This window comes from Dendropsophus ebraccatus, chromosome 6, assembly GCF_027789765.1.
Source record: "Dendropsophus ebraccatus isolate aDenEbr1 chromosome 6, aDenEbr1.pat, whole genome shotgun sequence".
Taxonomy (NCBI): Eukaryota; Metazoa; Chordata; class Amphibia; order Anura; family Hylidae; genus Dendropsophus; species Dendropsophus ebraccatus.
Window position 1 is genome coordinate 115031803 of NC_091459.1, and position 16110 is coordinate 115047912.

At 46.3% G+C, this 16110-nt stretch overlaps 1 long non-coding RNA gene and 1 pseudogene across 1 annotated transcript in view; both read right to left on the reverse strand.

Moving 5' to 3' along the window:
• Positions 1-340: 340 nt before the first annotated feature.
• LOC138795024 (uncharacterized) overlaps positions 341-16110 on the reverse strand; it is a 33991-nt gene continuing 18221 nt past the window's right edge. Inside the window, exons 4-5 of the long non-coding RNA XR_011363555.1 lie at positions 5171-5328; positions 341-832 (exon numbers count right to left, since the gene is read on the reverse strand). This is a non-coding gene — a long non-coding RNA (uncharacterized lncRNA). The remainder of the gene's footprint in view (positions 833-5170; positions 5329-16110) is intronic.
• LOC138796146 (U2 spliceosomal RNA) lies at positions 15906-16079 on the reverse strand (annotated as a pseudogene).

Consider the following 16110-nt stretch of genomic DNA (forward strand, 5'->3'; position numbering starts at 1 on the left):
CATCAGGGCCCCATTGTAAAGCGTAAAATTTGCCCCCAATGATGGTTGTGCAAGTCAATATAGAAGGGTCTGGTCTTTCCTCCTCCATGACACTTGGATAACGTCCCCACACTTATTTTCTAAACAGGTTATTCCTCTAAAGAGGGTGTCCTGCTCAGGTTCTTGATAGTACATAAGCGAATGGGATCAACCAGTGATGGGTTCCCTTTCTCAAAGGCCCCATTGAATGCCAGAACCAACTTTGACAGGAGTCCCTGTTCCTGTCCGATCTATCACAAAAAAACACAATTTTTTATGGAGGTTTTTTTTTTTTAATTATAGAATTAACTTGATTGCTTGTGAATCTATTTGCTCATCTGTGTTCATTTACTATGAACTGTAGAATTTCCAGAAACACCTTTGGTCCTTTGTAACAGTCTCAAAGGGGGCTAGATACTGTGATGGGGGCACAAAGGGAGCAAACTATTGGTATACAAAGAAACATAACTACTATATTGGGCACAGAAGGGCATAACTACTACATAGAGGCAAAGAGGGGTCTAAAGTCTATATGGGGTACAAACGGACCTTACTTCTATATGGGGGGCACAGGGGGCTCTAACTTCCATACAGGGCACACATGAAAAAGTAAAGGCACAAAGGGGACTCTATTACTGTTTGGGGCACAATAAAGGGGGTATGATTCGCGGGTGGGCTTTATTAACATTTGGGGCACTATGGTTAGGGGACAGGTGAGCCTGCTGCTTCATATTCAAGGAACCTGAGATATCTGTGCACGGGTTCTGCAGAAATGAGTTGTAGCAGGAAGAGGAGGTCGTCATGGCCATCTTTGCTGAATGGAGGGGGGGAAAAAGAAAGAAAATAATGTCAAGAAGAGTAGATCCCTGGAGGTAAGTATAATATATAAAACATATATAAATTAGATTATATTGCAAGAAAATTAGGGGTGAGTGAAATTCTTTGAAGTTGCTAAACAAAATAAACCCTTCACCAACCAAACGTTTATGTAGCGCTATCCAGCGCTACAAAAACATGGCCACTTTTTTCCAGAGACGGCACCACTAGTGTCTCCAGTTTGGGTGCAGGTTTTATAATTCAGGTCTATTGAAGTGAATGGAGCTTTATTGTAATCCCCACCTGACCTGGAGACAACAGTGGTGCTGTCTATGGAAGAAAGTGGACATGTTTTTGTAGCGCTGGACAAACCCTTTAAGGTGCAGGTTATGAATGTAAAAAGCATGGAGAACCCCTTTAACCAGTTACTCAATTACCATTGAAATCTGTCAGTAACAGGATAAGAATTATTCCAGTTTCTTTGTCAGTGGTGGAAGACGTTTGTGTTTCTCTAGATATCATTTTCATGAAGCCGTTCCTACCTCACATATTACTAAAGTGGATAAATACGGATCACTTAGACGTGGTGCTGTATCCTGTTCTGTGGGAGAGCGCTCATATACAACACTGACCTTTCCCTCTGCTTGGGAGAAAAAGCTGTTCTGTGCAGGAGAGGTTTAGTCATAGACAGGTTCTGAACATAAAATCTATTAGACTTCTATAAATGTCAATGAGACATCTCTGATAAAGAGCACAGCATTCTGTTGCTGTTCAGTTACAGCGTGAGTTAATCTAGTCCTGTATTGAGAATAGTGAGTTCTGGGGTTCAAAGAATACATGATGTGCACTTAGTAATGCTGCATTTCAAGAGACCAACAAGCTGTAGTTCTGCTGCGGTAAACCATGCCCTGGGAAGACGGACTATAGAGAAAAATGGACTACAATGCGCACACTGCGCCGACAATATTAAAGGGGTAGTTCACCCTAAAAAAAATCTTTTAAATGAACTGGTGCCAGAAAGTGCCAGAGATTTGTAATTTACTTCCATTAAAAAATCTCAAGTCATCCAGTACTTATCAGCTGCTGCATATCCTGCAGGAAGTTGTATTCTTTCCAGTCTGGAGAGCAGGAGAGGTTTTCTATGCGGATTAGCTACTGCTCAGGACAGTTCCTGACATGGACAGAGGTGGAAGCAGAGAGCACTGTGTCAGACTGGAGAGAATACACCACTTCCTGTAGGACATACAGCAGCTGATAAGTACTGGATAATAATAATAATAATTGTGGTGACATCACTGAGTGGCGCGCCGCCCCTCACGTTGGCACGCCTACGTTCTTGCTGCGCCGCACTTGCGCAGTACAGAGGGTTCACTCCGCGCCGTACTGTGCAGGGGCAGAATAGCCTCAAACTCATTGCTGGACCCGCTGTACTGCGCATGTGCGGTTTTCAGGTTGTACATTCCAGGGAGGGGGGGGGGGGTGTAAAAGCATGTCTGGGGAGTGTGCTGGGTGCTGCTGCATTACATTTCCATAGCATAACAAGGGTTTTTTAAGTGATTGGTTGGCTTTTTACAAATGTCTAGAACTTTCTGGCACCAGTTGATTTGAAATATTTTCTTTTGTGAACTACCCCTTTAAGTTCCAAATTTATTGTGTGTTTAGATGTTTTATGGCTATTTGAAGCAATTTGTTATAGAATTCTCAAGTGTGTTTGTCCCTGCTGAGTCCTTTCTGGTAAATATAGTCTGATGACTACAGAGCCAGATTAAAGAGCCCAGGAGGCCTTCACTACAAGGACTCCTTAGGGTTCCTCCACCATCTGAGCCCCTTTCCATAGTCTAAATACTATGCTTACACTATACTATGAACTGGCTGACTGCAGGGTTTACCCTTCACATTGTGTTTGTGGTCATGAAAATTAAACATTCTACTATGTCTTTTAGTGGCTGGCTGGGACTTGAAGTAGTGTGGCCCATAACTGCCCATTTTCCCCATGGACATGTCCTTGCAAGAGATGAGTGTGACTCGAGCATGCTTGGCATGTGAATACTGGTGAAAGAGTTGGATGCAGCCCTAGGGAGTCCGGGATACAGCCTACAGTTGTATTCATGTTAACCAGGACTACTTAGACCTGCATCCAACTTCTTCAACCACTCAAATGCAAAGCGATCCAACTCAAGCATGCTCCAGTCTTTTTCTCTTATCCATTCTGTTGGGTTAAAATGGTGATCGCAACTACCTGTAGGGTCCAACCCTTTGGGTATTCCATGTAAGAAAGTTAACCCCTACCCACAAGATAGAGGATAACAAGCCTATCAGTGTGGGTCCTATCAGTTGTACCCCCCAATCTGATAATGAGAATGAAGAAAAAATGAGAATGAATACTTTGTGCGGTCTGTTCATTCCATGGACAATTTTGTCCTCAATTTTGGGAACAGAGTGGGTCCCTGCAGTTGGACTCCCACCAATCATTTTGTTATCCTCCATCCTATTAATAGGGGATAACATCTTCAGATGGGATTACCCTTTAAAAATCCTTGCAACTTAAACTACAAGCTGAACCAGCATCTCCTTTAAAAGGGATAGGACTCATCTGTAGACAGCTGTTTCATTGCTCTCATCCCTCATCAGTACAAACCAGGGGGTGGTTGGCTGGCACGAGCCTCATGACAAAAAGAAGCTATACATTTTCCATAACAGTTATGCCTGGTAACCTCCTTATACACATGAACATTCAACACAGCTTTAGACCCTATTCACACATCCTATCCGCAATTATGGACAGGATTTAGATCCATCCCCATGTACATGGACCCATTGATTGGAATGGGTGAATCTGTGCCAGTATTTTTTGCATATTTTTACAGATGCCTAGCAACTATAGTTGTGTGAAAGGCTCCATTTCAAATCAATGGGTATGATACTATGTGCGATTACAAATCCGCGAAAGGGGCATAAAGTTCGTGCTTCCTCTATGAGGTAGGGATAGGCCACAGACATTCAGCCCAGATACCGACTTATCCCTTCCACCATCTCACAGAACAGGGGGTCAAAATTCAACACACCCCTATTAACATTCTTAATTGAGAGTTGGGAGGACCCCGTACACGCCACTCCCCCTCCATGATAGTAAATTCAGCCAAATGTAGTTTAAAGTGTATGAGTACCTTCAAGGAGAAGTCCGGCAAAAATTATTATTGAAATATAGTATTGCCCCCAAAAGTTATACAAATCACCAATATACACTTATTACTGGAAATGCTTATAAAGTGTTTTTTTTCCCTGCACTTACTACTGCATCAAAGCTTCACTTCCTAGATAACATGGTGATGTCACTTCCTGGATAATATGGTGATGTCACTTCCTGGATAATATGGTGATGTCACTTCCTGGATAATATGGTGATGTCACTTCCTGGATAATATGGTGATGTCACTTCCTGGATAACATGGTGATGTCACGACCTGACTCCCAGAGCTGTGCGGGCTGTGGCTGCTGGAGAAGATGATGGCAGAGGGATGCTCAGTGTCCCTGCAGTGCCCTGTGTCCCTCAGTGTCCCTCTGCCATCATCCTCTTCAGCAGCCACAGCCCGCACAGCTCTGGGAGTCGGGTCGTGAGTCGTGACATCACCATGTTATCCAGGAAGTGAAACCTTGATGCAGGAGTAAGCGCAGGGAAAAAGCACTTTATAAGCATTTCCCGTAATAAGTGTACATTGGTGATTTGCATAACTTTTGGGGAGCAATACAATACTTTAATAAAAATTTTCGCCGGACTTCTCCTTTCAGGCTCTGCCACGTTCCTAAATTCAATTAAGCTTAACATATAGTTAAATAGAAGCCCCATACCCCCCTATTTTTCTGCTCCAGGCGGTAAAAGAAGAGACTTTGATCTGTAGAGGATTTTCCGTGATATTACACTGAATATTATACGAAGCAGTCTCGATGCCCTGAGTACAATCTACACCGCGTCGACTGATTATTTCATAGAACTGTTTTTCTTTTATCAGATTTCCTTCAGAAAATCACATAATCTGAATAGATGGAAATAACCCATGGAGACTGTCTGAACCGTCGCTATCATTATGCTTATCTTGTGACATTTATTTCTTCCCGTTGATGATGAGTCTGATAGAGATGAAAGAAAATGATGCTGGTTCTGAAACTCACATGGTGTTTTTCAACAAGTTTTGCAGCTGAGAGCCTGGGAGAGCTGACATAATCAGCCCTTAAATGTAATCCTCCTACAGGCTGTTCCTTCGCCGGCTCCCGATACATCATTGCTGCCTGACCTGCTCATTGTCTGTGTTCTCCTTTCTGCAGAACTGCTAATTACCTGATTAGGCCTTAGAGGTGAGTCAGGTCCACAGGTGCAGCTCGGCACAGAACACAGGGGATTGTTATCAGTAACCAGCCATTAGCCGAGGAGGCTCCGAGGAGCAGGTGTGTGCTGCAAAATGGGACATTACCTTGTCTCATACTGTGCCCTTTGAACTGTCAAGACATAAAAGTTTATAGATGGACGTTAGCGAAAAGAATTGTTTGCACCTTAACTTTCAAGGGCAAGGAGCCGCTCTTAGAGCTGAACGTGTATGGCCTGTTCAAAGGCAAATATGGCATCAAATGTTCTAAGGGAAATCAAAGGCCTTCCTTTATAGCAACGCATTGTACAAATATTATACTACCTATATGTCTAACAGCAAAGTGTTTTAATATTGAAACAAAATTCAGTATTTAAAGGGAACCTGTCACATTAAAAATCCAATTAAATCTGAGAGTATATAATATATATAGTCATTTATTTGTGTAAATATCTACTCATTCATGGCTATGTAGTCAAGTGGGCAGTCCTACACAGTGATTGTCGGTCTCTATATGCCCATGTGTACACAGATAGCCGTCAGTCATTAAGTAGGACCGCCCACTTGTCAACATAAGGTTTACATGAATAAAAGACAAGTCATTCTGGAGCTATTCCCACATAACTGTATATCCATTTTAGAGCATATGTGTATCTTTGTGGGACTCATGCATGGCCTCCTGTGTCTTTGGGTCCCTCAAAATATACAGTATTCCTTAGACTGAATTTATGTTATGAACAGGTATGGCTTGAGAACACACCGTTGTATATTGTCATATCTTTCTGCCAGTATAACGACATACTGTATACAACAAAGAACTTTGTAAATGTCAACTTAAACCAACATAAAAGATCAATTTCATAGTGTAAGTACTATGCCTTGTTCCATATTCCATTTTTCCAAAAACATTTAATTTTTTTTTTGTTTTATGTGCTGGAAAGTTATACAGTTTTACATGGACCTCAGGATCTCTGTTTGCAGTAATTTATTAGAAACCTTCATTGTTTACCTCAAGAGGGTGATAATTTGCCTTGGTCATGTGATGGACACACAGGTGCGAGGCAGGGCTGTGCAGGGGTGATTCTAGCCTCTCTGCTGCCCGAGGCGAACTATAGAATGACGCCCCCCCCCGTCAATCCGCCCACATTATAATCCACTACTGCCCCCTCTCCCCCCTCCCTTATAGATGGTCCCCCTCTCCCCCCTCCCTTATAGATGGTCCCCCTCTTTCCCCTCCCTTATAGATGGTCCCCCTCTTCCCCCCTTATAGATGGTCCCCCTCTTCCCCCCCCCTTATAGTTGGTCCCCCTCTTCCCTCTCTCCCCCCCTTATAGATGGTCCCCCTCTCCCCCCCCTTATAGATGGTCCCCCTCTTCCCCCCCCCCTTATAGATGGTCCCCCTCTTCCCTCTCTCCCCCTCCCTTATAGATGGTCCCCTCTCCCTTATAGATGGTCCCCCTCCCCCCCTTATACATGGTCCCCCTCTCCCCCCTCCCTTATAGATGCCCCCTTATAGATGGTCCCCCTCTTTCCCCCTCCCTTATAGATGGTCCCCCTCTCCCCCTTATACATGGTCCCCCTCTTCCCCCCCCCTTATAGACGGTCCCCCTCCCGCCCCTCCCTTATAGATGGTCCCCCTCTTTCCCCCCTCCCTTATAGATGGCCCCCCCCTTATAGATGGTCCCCCTCTTTCCCCCCTCCCTTATAGATGCCCCCCCCTATAGATGGTCCCCCTCTTCCCTCTCCCCCTCCCTTATAGATGATCCCCCCCCCCCTTATAGATCGTCCCCCTCTTTCCCCCCTCCCTTATAGATCGTCCCCCTCTTTCCCCCCTCCCTTATAGATGGCCCCCTTCCCCCCCTACCTTATAGATGGTCCCCCTCTCCCCCCCCCCCCTGCACAGCAGATAAAACAAAAACAAAAAACAGCACACAACTCACCTGCCCTCCGTTCCCCCGTCGAGCCTCTCTGGTCTGGTCCCGGCTGATGTGCGGCTGCCCGGGGTGTCCCGTCCTGTCCCCGGCAGCGCGCGCATCACAGAGCTCCCCGTGCGCCTGTGCCTGTGACTTCCGGCGCACGGGGAGCTCTCTGATGCGCGCGCTGCCGGGGACAGGACGGGACACCCCGGGCAGCCGCACATCAGCCGGGGGACTAAGGCTGCATTCCCACGTTCCGTGATCCTGACGGATCACGGACGTGGAATGCATGTACTGGAGCCCCCCCGCCCCCGGGAAGTATCTGTAATGAGATGCTGTGAGCGGGGGAGACTGTATTCATAAGCGCCGCGCTGTAGTATCAGCACCGCGCGGCTGATTTAGTACAGCGCGGCGCTTATGAATACAGTCTCCCCCGCTCACAGCATCTCATTACAGATACTGCCCGGGGGCGGGGGGGCTCCAGTACATGGTACAGTCAGGGCCGTTTTAATACATTGGTGGGCCCAGTGCACAGCCCTCAAGAGTGGCCCCCCCCTTACCTTTCTGCACATTGTATAATGTACTGAATTTGCCCCCACACTGTATCAAGAGCCCCAATACATACAGTAGTTACCTTATAACACTATTTCCACCATTCAGTGATTACATATTACATAAAAACTGCACTAAACAAAACAGAAAGATATCACCATTGATACCATTACATAATACCGCCATATCATGACCCCTAACACTACAACCCTATAACAGAGTGCAGTTACATCCAGTGACTCACCGGAGGCGTCTTCTCCGATCAGAGTCTGTCACCTTTTCTTTTTCTCTCCATCCAGCGTGGGCCACCTTGAAGTCTTCTCCTGGCTGTGAATCTTCTCTCCAGAATCTGCCAGACAAATATTTTAGGCTCCAACACATACAGTAGTTAGGTCCCTTGTACCCCTATACAGTAGTTACACCCCTCTGTACCCCTACATAGTTACACCCCTCTGTGCCTCCATAGTTTTAAGGTGTCCCTGTAGTATATAGACCCTCATGTGCTCCTCCAGTTATATACAGCCCTCCTGTGCGCTCCCCCAGTAGTATATAGCCCCCCTGTGCACTCTCCCCAGTAGTATATAGCCCCCTGTGCTCACCCACAATAGTATATAGCCCCCCTGTGCTCTCCCCCAATAGTATATAGCCCCCCTATGCTCTCCCACAATAGTATATAGCCCCCCTGTGCTCTCCCACAATAGTATATAGCCCCCCTGTGCTCTCCCACAATAGTATATAGCCCCCTGTGCTCTCCCCCAATAGTATATAGCCCCCCTGTGCTCTCCCACAATAGTATATAGCCCCCCTGTGCTCTCCCCCAATAGTATATAGCCCCCCTGTGCTCCCCCTCAATAGTATATAGCCCCCCTGTGCTCTCCATAATATATAGCCCCCTGTGCTCTCCCCCATAGTATATAGACCCCTGTGCTCCCCAATAGTATATAGCTCCCCTGTGCTCCCCAATAGTATATAGCCCCTGTGCTCCCCAATAGTATATAGCTAACCTGTGCTCCCCAATAGTATATAACCCCCTGTGCTCCCCCATAGTATATAGCCCCCTGTGCTCCCCCATAGTATATAGCCCCCTGTGCTCCCCCATAGTATATAGCCCCCTGTGCTCCCCATAGTATATAGCCCCCTGTGCTTCCCAATAGTATATAGCTCCCCTGTGCTCCCCAATAGTATATAGCTCCCCTGTGCTCCCCCATAGTGTATAGCCCCCTGTGCTCCCCCATAGTATATAGCTCCCCTGTGCTCCCCCATAGTATATAGCCCCCTGTGCTCCCCCATAGTATATAGCCCCCGTTCTCCCCCATAGTATATAGCCCCCCTGTGCTCCCCAATAGTATATAGCCCCCGTTCTCCCCCATAGTATATAGCCCCCCTGTGCTCCCCAATAGTATATAGCCCCCGTTCTCCCCCATAGTATATAGCCCCCTGTTCTCCCCCATAGTATATAGCCCCCTGTGCTCCCCATAGTATATAGCTCCCCTGTGCTCCCCCATAGTATATAGCTCCCCTGTGCTCCCCCATAGTATATAGCCCCCTGTGCTCCCCAATAGTATATAGCCCCCGTTCTCCCCCATAGTTTATAGCCCCCCTGTGCTCCCCAATAGTATATAGCCCCCGTTCTCCCCCATAGTATATAGCCCCCGTTCTCCCCCATAGTATATAGCCCCCTGTTCTCCCCCATAGTATATAGCTCCCCTGTGCTCCCCAATAGTATATAGCCCCCTGTGCTCCCCAGTAGTATATAGCTCCCCTGTGCTCCCCAATAGTATATAGCCCCCTGTGCTCCCCCATAGTATATAGCTCCCCTGTGCTCCCCAATAGTATATAGCCCCCGTTCTCCCCCATAGTATATAGCCCCCTGTTCTCCCCCATAGTATATAGCCCCCTGTGCTCCCCCATAGTATATAGCCCCCTGTGCTCCCCAATAGTATATAGCCCCCTGTGCTCCCCCATAGTATATAGCTCCCCTGTGCTCCCCAATAGTATATAGCCCCCGTTCTCCCCCATAGTATATAGCCCCCTGTTCTCCCCCATAGTATATAGCCCCCTGTGCTCCCCAATAGTATATAGCCCCCTGTGCCCCCCCCCGCCACCCCCCCCCCCCCCCCCCCCCCCGTAGTATATAGCTCCCCCTCCCATATAACATTGAAAAAAACAAACACTGTTACTCACCTGGGTCCACGCGTTCCTCTTCCCTTCCCTCTTGTGGCCGCACTTCCTGCAGTCACAAGAGGCTGCACTCCCCTTACCCTCGCGCCGACGCTCCAGTGACGTCGGGCGCTAGAGGGAGAGCGCGGCCTCTTGTGACCGCAGGAAGTGCGGCCACAAGAGTGAGTGACTGACAGGGAGGGAGCCAATGGCTCTCTCTCTGTCAGTGTCGCTGCTGCTGCAGCGCTGAAGCGCCGCAGCAGCAGCGGACGGGGGCAGCGGCGGACGGGGGGGCCCTGCAGGGGGCGCCATGGAGGGGTAAGTAGATTACCCATCCATGGCGCTCCCCCCTGACAGGCTGGTGGCCGGAGCCCTGTGCGACCGCACTGGTCGCACATAGCAACGGCCGGCCTGCTCGGGGGGGCCCCTTTAACCAGTGGGCCCGGTGCACGTGCACCATGTGCCCTCTGGTTAAAGCGGCCCTGGGTACAGTCAGTGGCGGATTATAATGTGGGCGGCCGCCCGAACCGCTCATATTATAATCTGCCACTGAATGCCGCCCCCATGGTGACAGCTAGTGGCGCCGCCTGAGGCAGACGATTCAGGTCGCCTCATGATTGCGGCGCCCCTGGGGCTGTGATACACATAACACTAATTAGTCCTGCACCGGTGGCCGTCACATGATCACATGACCAGGACAGGTTATTATTTTCTGGAAGAAAACAATAAGGATATTGAAGGAGTCTGAATATTCCGACCCCTGTCGCCAGGGAAGCACATGGCTAAGAGCTTCTCTCCCCAGCTGGAGGGTCTCTGCAACATGCCAACATTTTTTAGAATAGACAGGGAAAGCAGTAAAGAATTATGGAGATCGGTGTTGTATCTATGCTCAGAAGGGACTGGCTCACCAGGGGACCTGAAGATCTCCCAATAGGACCAGGTTCTGATAGCATGACTATACCTAGCCATAACATAGGCCATATGGTTAAACAAAGGTCAACCTAATCTGAAGTTACTGTGTTATTGGCTTCTGGCATACTTTATGTTTTATTTAGTTTTTTAAGGGAATCTTTCAGCACCTGTGCTGGTCTTGATCTTAAAGCCATCGGTGCTGTAGAATCTCTACAATCTTGCCGGATACATTTGAACAAGTGTCAAAGAGGAGTAGCCTCACCACTACTTCTCACCACCTCCTCCCTGTTTGCCGTGCATATTTATTTTGGCCCGGCCTCCTGTTTTCTGGTGACGTCATCTTCAGGCATGCAAGTGCCGTTGCTGGCAAGGGCTGTGCCCTGGAATCGTGCATGCGCAGTACAGTGGAGGAGCGGCACACTGTGCATACCAACTGAGGGCATTGGCTTCAGGTCCTCAGTGCGAACTGGCAAGTGGGCGCACGGCCCCTGCCAGCAATGGCGCATGTGCGTCTGAAGATGATGTCACCAGGAAGCAGGAAGCTGGGCAAAAATTAATATGCATGGCAAACAGGGAGGAGGAGGTAGTGGTGAGGTGCGGCACAAACGCCTCACTGCTACTCCTCATTGAAACTCGTTTCAAATGTATAAGGCAAGATTGTGGAAAATCTATAGCACTGATAGCTTCAAGAAAAGTATCAGATACAATAGGGGACATACATTTACACTACACTGTCAGCACCTCAGGACCAGCCCAGGTGCTGACAGATCCCCTTTAAATATAACCTATTAGGCCATACTGATTATATGGTCGGACCATAACTTGGTATAGCTGGTAAATGGGATATCTTATCCAAACATGGGGTGAGTATGTACTTTCTTTTATATATCAGACAAGATAAACTTATTATCAGAGATGGCGGTATTATACCTGATTACATGAAGTCTTTACCACCATCCTATATACTTAGGTAAACATGACATGATGTTCTCTTGAACTCCGTAGCACCAATGTATATGACTTGTGACATTGTACTTTTATGTTTGGCATGTGATGCTTCTGCATTATTATATTTGGCATCTGAAATTATAGGTTGGCATATTTTTCTTGGCTTAGAAATAAAAGGTTTTTCATTCTATAGTTAGCACAATATATAATTTTGCATGTTGTTTCTGGCATCATATGGAGCTTATATTGGCACTAAATATAGCTCAATTTCCATGTGTACCAGATATTCCTTCAGCTACTACTAGCAGTAAGGAGGTGTCCACAGTCAGGGGGGTCTATTTCATTCCAGCATTGTACATCTTATTCTTTCCATATTCTTTGGTTACTTCTCAATGTAATACAAGCATCTGATATAGTGACCATACAGTTTTGAACCCTACTACACATGTTCTGCAAAGACCAGACAGAATTGCCCCATTTGCCCTTACTATATTCCAGTCCAATTGTAAGGGGTGCAGGTGTTTCAGGCAACAAACCTTAATCTAAAGTGCTAATTGGTTAAAGTGAATGTACCACTAGGTACATCGCTTGGAGTTTTTCACATGAACAGACCTGGGATGCCAGTGGAAGAGTCCTTTTTTGAAGCGCTGCTCGGTTCCCTTGCATGGTGCCAGTCTATTTCTGAGTGGTACATTCGCTTTAACTTCAGCAACATCCTACTCCAGATGTCCTTGCTATCCAAGTGGTTCTTATAAGCCAGTAAACTCCAAGATGATGAGACTTCTTCTATGGCTTATACAGACTTTGAGGCTACCTGTATTTAGGCCTATTATGTCTGGGCAGCAAGTGACTGGTATACTTTACTGACAGTATACTCTGCTCACATTGAATGAGCTATGTTTCTACTCTCATTTGGAGCAATGTTGGACTGCAACACACCAGGAAAAGGAGCTAATTCTAAAGGTCCTATTTCATGGGCCAATGACGGCCCAATTAGTACTGTAAACGAGCCCCGATCTAGCAAATCGGCACTCGTCATATTAAGCTTGCTGTAAGATAAGCATAATTTGACTTGCCATTTGTTGACTAAATCACTTGGACCCCTTACCGGGCCTATTACACGGGCCAATAATTGTTTAGCAAGGGCTCCACAAACATTGTTAACAATGTCCTTGCAGCCCTTGCCCAAACAGTTAAATCACCTGTCCATGTTCCAGGTCTTTTCCTGAGCTCTGCTTCCTCCCCAGTCCCGTGGCTGCAGCTTCAGAGTGGGTTCCTGAGCTGACAGGCTGCTCACTCAATCACTGGTCAGGAGGTGATGTAAACTGTCTGTTCAATTGTCATCCGCCAGCTACGCGTTGCTATTACAGGTAGCGATGCGGGGTCGGTGACCGATGATTCTAGGTCTGGACCTAAAGAAACGATCAGCAGATGATCTTTTCACTGGCTGATCGTTGTCTATATTACATGCCCGATTCGGCATATTATAGCTCTGTCTAATAGGTCCCTAACTCCTCCTCTTCAGTAGTCTTAAAGGGCCGACCTCCCGCTCCGCACACATTGCACCATAAAAGGCCTGCTGCACCTCTGCCAGAGACTGGTTCCTAGGGCCCTTTGACATGGCCTGATTTGAGTACAATCCTAACTGATCATATATATGGCTCGATAATTCGTATGACAGGGTCACACAACTGATAGTTTGATTGTTCATGCAGCCATTTAAATGCATTGTTATAAGCCGCAGATTATTTGTTTAGACAATGAGATATGTGACCTAAAATAACTTATATGGCTGCACAAAGGATCCAGTCAGCCAATGAACAAACGCTTGTTTACACGGTTCGACTGTGATAAATGTGCTTTCCTAAGAACGATCATTACCGAAAATCAGCCCTTGTTAAAGAACCCTTAAAGGGCTTATCTAACATTAGAAAAACATGGCCACTTTCTTTCAGCGACATCATGACTGCCAAAGCTGGAAGGTAGCCAATCCGATTCAATTAAATTCCAATATACGGAACGGCCTCTAGGAAACCTCACTCTTTAATGTTGTAATGAATGGCAAAAAGTTCAACCGAACTCAACTTTTATAAAGTATTTTTTTTTTCTCATCGAATCCTCGTCTTGGCAATTTAAGTGAAATAAAAAACAGCACATATTGCCTTAACATTTGTTTACCAATGAGAAAAAAAAAAAGCGAGTGAGATATTTCTATCTTGCTTTGCGAGTCCTGGAGGGCCACAGGCTGTTCTGTTTCAACAGATGTTCTATTACAAGTAATAATGGAAAACACACATATTTAAATCATTCTTAGAGGTATGCACCGCTTCCTACATTTAATGCCAGATCCGATAGTTTGGTTAAATCATGAAGCAACAGAAGAAGATTTAAAACGAGGCAAAGAATATCTTTATGACTATCTCGTAACAAACAGCCTCTGCTACTTACAAAATGTTCACCATAATGTACCAAGCACTATTTCATTTTCCCCGATTCTCTCATCTGACAAAATATGAATCCAGCAGCTGCTAAGAAATAAAAAAAAAAGCAAAAATAAAAAAAAAAGCCATAGACGATGTCAGACAAAAGTTTCCAGCAAGCGGAGAGGGTGTTAGCTTAGGATTTCACTCGATAGCCTAGTGTACTGCATTAAGATTGAAATAATGAACCATCAAGATGCAAGAAGAAGCTATTTATCAAGCAGACGTCATAAACCGGGAACCAACTGTGGCGCAGTTTTTAATTGCATAGCGGGGATACTCGGAGAAAAACAAGTACACAATGTTTGGAGCCAAAATACACATATTTTAAGCGTAGGTTTACACACATTTGACATCACCGCAGTGCTGCCAGATTAAGTGAATATGTTTCATCTGTTTGATCATCTGTGATGGTAACCTGCTCCGAGTCCTCCTCTGCAGAATTAACACATTTGGTGACCGCTACATGTGACACAGTCGCGGAAAGAGATTATTAATGTAAGGAGGAAAAGAAAAAGAAGCTGTCGCTGTGATATTTATTACTGTAATTACTTTCGTTCCACCTGTTTTTTTTTTCTCGCAGGGTTATAATGTAATGGTTGTACACTAAGAGGGGGAAATCTTTTGGTACCTAAAAATGATTTGTGTTGAGATGGTTATCATCAGTATGGGATTTGGTAGGAGTCTATAGGTTTTGATAATCCGGGGCCTTACTATATGTGTAATGTGTAAAGATCTTTCACACTATGGACTATGGACCGGACGTACCGGATCCGCAGCGGATTTCTCAGGCGGGCAGGCTGCGTACAAACTCACAGCGGGATGTGCATCCTGCTGCGAGTTTGTCTGCAGGGATCTGCAGCGGATCTCGCTACGAATACGCAGCGAGAAATCCGCTGTGGATTTTGTACGTGTGAACGTACCCTTAACCTATTTGCAGTAAGGAGGGTCCTGGAGAACTCTACTATCAATCTACTGTGTCTGTGCTTTGGCCTATTGGGATCTAAGGAGGACTTTATCAAAATGTGCCCCAGGTGTATGCCATGGAAAAGGAACAGACTGTCCCTTTTCCATGGTGTACGCCAGCTGTATCCCCCACTTGCCTGATGGGCGGCCAGGGTGAGCATGGCACGGCAGGGAGGAGGCGAGGCTTCCTTTTGCACAGGAATGTACGACCAGGGTAAAAAGTAACAACAGTGATCCCTAGCGCTAGACCCCCCAGCTCTCCCTACCTACTTGCCCATCTGACCTTAGGTGGTTGGTGACAACTGGTTCATGTGGAAGGATCCTATGCCCAAGTGAGCACAGAGACAAAACAAATAAACACTGAAAAATGGTTGTACAGAAACGGATCAGAAAACCAAGTGGCCAAATACAGTACAAAAGGGAGGTCAGAAAATCTAAAATAACAATCCAGGTGAACACCAGCCAAATCCGAAACAGACTTATAGCAAGCACTGAGCAGAGAGCCAGCAGGATGTCAGAGTCCCAGTCCAGGGCATGACTGGACCCACCCTCTCCAGACCACACAGATAAAAGACAGGGAAGGAAGGAACATGAGTGGTGAAGGAACTGTCAGTCACAACTAGCTTAACCGTCTGCAGCCAAGAACAAAGTCAGCACGGGAAACAGATGGGTGTGGTGAAATCTAATGAACACAGTAAAGGCCCTACACAGGCCGATCTGAAGGAGCAAGTGAGTGATGGTCAGCAGCCTGTCTACAGTATATCGTTCTTTTTTTTTCTTGGTGCACTGAACCTTGAAGCACTGTCTGGAGAGGATAGAGCAAGCTCTTTTTCCATCTCCCTGTTCTAAAAATCCATTTAATATATGTCCCCAGATAGGGGATGTATCAGATATTAAACTAATAAGAACAGATACAACACTTGATCTTAGCCAAAAGGCCGAGAAGCAATGTGGCTATTCTATTTTTTGTTTCAGCATGTT